Source organism: Limulus polyphemus, unplaced genomic scaffold (genome assembly GCF_000517525.1).
Source record: "Limulus polyphemus unplaced genomic scaffold, Limulus_polyphemus-2.1.2 Scaffold593, whole genome shotgun sequence".
NCBI lineage: Eukaryota > Metazoa > Arthropoda > Merostomata > Xiphosura > Limulidae > Limulus > Limulus polyphemus.
Genome location: NW_013666203.1, coordinates 348,870 through 353,210, shown reverse-complemented (window position 1 = coordinate 353,210; position 4,341 = coordinate 348,870). Strand labels below are relative to the sequence as shown.

The 4,341-nt window shown below is 34.3% G+C and overlaps 1 protein-coding gene across 1 annotated transcript in view; it reads right to left on the bottom strand.

The window, feature by feature from the left end:
* Positions 1 to 3,109, bottom strand: part of LOC106459332 (nudC domain-containing protein 2-like) — a 23,704-nt gene extending 20,595 nt beyond the window's left edge. Inside the window, exon 1 of the mRNA XM_013918953.2 lies at positions 2,954 to 3,109. The gene's annotated coding sequence lies outside the window, so the exon portion shown is untranslated. The remainder of the gene's footprint in view (positions 1 to 2,953) is intronic.
* Positions 3,110 to 4,341: the final 1,232 nt, after the last annotated feature.

Below are 4,341 nucleotides of genomic sequence, written 5' to 3'. Positions count from 1 at the left end.
AATGATCCTGAAATTTTTCTATAACAGCATTAAAACTCTCCTCATGAGAATCATTTGTAAGAGCAAAAATGTTATTCAGAAAAGGGCTCTGTTTCATCAATGAATCAGTGGAAGCTTTTATTTGTGCTCTCATTGCAGGCTTAGGGACAATAAAGAAGACTAGATAAGGGACAGAATACATTTAACTGCAATTACTGAAAAAAAGAGCTGTTAAAAGGTATATAGTTAAAACCTAATCTTACCTTTGCTCAATCAGATCTGGTGAATAGTCAGATATCCAGTACACTATCTATTATGCACTTAGATGAGTTTCACGCACATTCAAGAAATCATCATAACCATAACAATACACATTGTAATAACAACAGATTAACTCCTTTAAATAGTGCGAGTCAAAAATCAACACTTAGGAAGATACTGCCAAGCATCATGTGCCAATAATAGAAATCTGTGCCTAAAGTGTAACTAAAACACAGAAGTAATTTACATGTCCAGCTAAGAAATGTAAATATCATAAATATAGACCTTTTGCCTGTGTTTGCCAATTTGGATGGCACTTTGCGTGAAAATTACTGCACCTGCCACAGGTGAAGACCACTACCTAAATATGGGATTAAATGTCTAACAGGATTATAAAAACTTTCCATTATGGCCATTATTTCAGCATTGTAGCATGTCCTTATCATCCATGGAATCTATCCTCAAATTCAAAATTAAGGTGGGTTTATGGCTGAAGTTAAGTGTAAAGGAGAAATGTATCAACTCTGTATTTACATGATCTCAGGTCCTAGCAGTCAAATGTAAGCTTTATGAAATGCCAACCTTTAACGATGTTGCTCATAAACTACTAGGATATCATTTCATTTTGTAGTTGGATGAATACTGTGAATTTCTCTAGATTCTATTACATCCTCATAGTCCTTCTATACAGTGTTGCAAGTAACAGTAGTGACATCTTAAAGGTAAAGCTGCTTATAATTGCATTTATAACTCCTACCACAGAGTACAACCAATCCCGGACCTTCTTCCTTTAAACCATGTTTAGATAAAACTAGACAATAAGAAGTTTGGGCCACTGCTGGCAATGTAATTGGAAGTGCTCCAAATGTTTTCAGGTCCTATATGATAGAAACCCCTTCTGTTATTTTCTGTTATAATTGCTTCCATCTTCAGCATATATCAGGTACTCTTATTATAACCATAAACACCTAAAGTTGGAGCCAGATATTCATCACAGTCAGCTTGTTCACCAGCAGGACCTGATCTATTGCTTATTCAGAAAGGATAACCAAGCCTTCAGTTTGAACTAGAGGCTATGTGTAATAATGTTTTTTGTCTTCTTTAATAGATCGAAGTAATGTCTAAGGTATTTGTTACAAGTTTGGGTACTGTACACCAGTTTTTCTTGATTTAATTTTAAACGTACTTCTTGTTTTGATAGTGTTATGACAGTGGAAGTCATGCAACGCTGGAAACATGCACGCTGGAGTTTCTTGAAGGATCATGAATTTTCCCGGCAACTCTAGTCTGATCGAGATGCCCTCTTTTTCTTAGTATATAAGCTTGGCGAGAAAAACCAGTGGGATTGGGGAAATAGATAATTGAGTCAAGCAAACAGTATGCACCGTAACTAAAGTGTGTGAATCACTGTGATTTATAGCATGTGTTATAAAGGTTGTTAAGTAAAGTGACGAGAAAACGTATTGACTGTGGAAATTCTGTGTATCACAAAGTTTGTATAGAGGAAGAATAAACTGGGTTAATCAAGAAAGGACTTGTATCACTGAAGTTTCTCGGAAAGAATTTATACTGGAAATTAACAAACAAGCAAATACGCAACAATAGGCTCAAGCCCAAGTTATTAAAACTGTTTAAAGGTTTTTTCTTCATCATCTTTTTTGAAAGAAGGAAGATGCTATGATATATAACTTTGTTATTGTATAGCCCTCTATTAATTAGAAAAATCAAAGAATAACTAAGAGAGGGATATAAGATAGAGATGGAAATAAAAGGGTTGATATATTTCTATGTGTATTCAGTCTCACATATTAACAATCTGTGCATCATAATAAGTGGGATTTTCTCATGTGTCAGTGTGGTAGAACAGCCCTGAAGGACCAAAAGGTCCATTTTTGTCTTTATATCATGTTATGATGTTAGAATTATCTGAAACACCATCATATGTGTAATTATATTTGACAAATTAACTGTTCTTTAATCTACATATTAACATTTTCAATTTAAATGATGTATTATGAATGTTTTAATTACATTTATACTTCACAGTTTTCGTTTGAATCATGATGTTAGATTACCTGCAACTTAAGAGCCATACTTTTGATTTAATGGTATAGGATCAATTGTCTCATTTGTAGTGAGCTCTTCTCAGTTTTCTTACTTATCTGTTGTTGTTGTTTTTCACCTTAGAATTACTGATAGGGTAATACTAGCTTATAAAGTAGAGTATTTATGCATCAAACTGCTTGTGAGTTTACAACTTTTTGGTTACAGTGGCCCTAATAACAGTTGAATCTCAAAAAATATAAACAGAAGTACTGTCAATAATGCAATTAATAGCATTAATAACTTGCATGAATTATATCTAACATTCTCTTAACTTAAGCTGTTTTTAACAATTTAGCCTAGGAAAGGATTGAGTGATTTAAAATTTTTCACATAATCAATGCATAATTAGAAATTATACGGTGCCTAATTCCAAACTGTTGGTCTCGTTTTTTTCAACCATAAAAATAGGGGCCTTGTATTAATCAAATAAATAAAAAAAAGAAAAAACTTAAGAAGTTAACACGGCCACAGGGGTATACTGCATAGGTTATAGACCGTTTAATGCAAGATGATTTATTATACACTTAAGACACAAGAAAAACAATATTATGAAAAACTATTTCAAATCTATATGGTTTATTCTAAACGAAAAATCTGAAGTACTTACTCTGGAAGAAGAACCATTTAAAAAGCTACACCTTTTCTAATCACTTGTCTTCTGTTTTGTTTACTATACATTCATAGATCTCGCCACCTGTTGTCATACAGACATATACTATTGCTTAAAAAAATCAAATTACAGGAAAAAAGAAGCAATACAAATAATTTTGCATACTTTGTATTCGCTCAATATTAGTCTTTATTGCTTCAGATGTAACTGCATGCCGTAGAGTTACAAAAGTTTGGCGCTCTGAGAAGTATTGATTCTTAGAAGATTTATGAGGGTGAGAAGTGAGAGATTCGTTTCTGTATTAGTTTTTACTTCAACATGTTCCCATTGCATAGCCGTTTTTACAATACACTTTCAGCGTTGCTTAATTATACAAGTGTGTGTGTAGATGATATATTTTAGGTTATAACAAGATAAACCGTTATGAGTTATTGATAAGTAATTAAATTGATATTAAAACTCAATCTTGGCGCTTCTATTAAAGTTGTATACCTCTATCAGACACTTGTACCCAAAATGTTGAATGCTACTGTTACGTCTCTCTGTTCGTTTGTTAATTCTCCGCAGAAACCCCCTCCGAAAAACCTTAGCAATACAAGTCCTTCCTTAAATAAAACTAGTTTATTCTTTCTCAGTACAACTTTGCAATACACTTAATTCCCACAGTCAGTTAACTTAAACAAACGCTATAATTCACAACGAACGATTCACGCGCTTGACCCAATTGTCCGTCTCTATCTCTGTCTGCAATTCAATTCCATTGTTGCCGTCACTTCTTGGCGGTCTTATATACAAGAATACCGCACATCTAGTATATCATGACGTGTCACTAGCGTCACGTGACTTCCGCTGTCGTAACACTACTTTATCAGGAGCGTGCCCACCAGGTGGCATGGGAGCAAGGGTGCCCGCAGAAAAAAAATTAGGGGGCTCAATACCCCTGTAATCACAAATACCTTATGATTTTCCAATAACATGGAAGAATAATTTTACATATCTAGTAATTTTTTTTCTTTTTGAAAATCCAGAGGAGGTCAAGTGCCCCCTTGCCTCTTCCTGCGGGCGCCCATGTGTGGGAGCAAACCACCATAAAAAACCCCATCTGAAATATCAGGATTTAGACTTTAGTCGATATTATTCCCTCAAACTCAAGATGTGGCTGCGTAGAGCTACAAAAGTTTGGCGCTCTGAGAAGTGTTGATTCTAAGAAGATTTATGAGGGTGAGAGTTTGGTTTCTGTATTAGTTTTTACTTCAACATGTTCCCATTTCATAGCTGTTTTACAATACACTTTGCTACCTGACCATGCTGGCTTGTAAAGAGGTTGGGATTGTCTATATTATATAGTATTGTTACGTCTCCGTTTGTTAATTGATTTTTTCGTA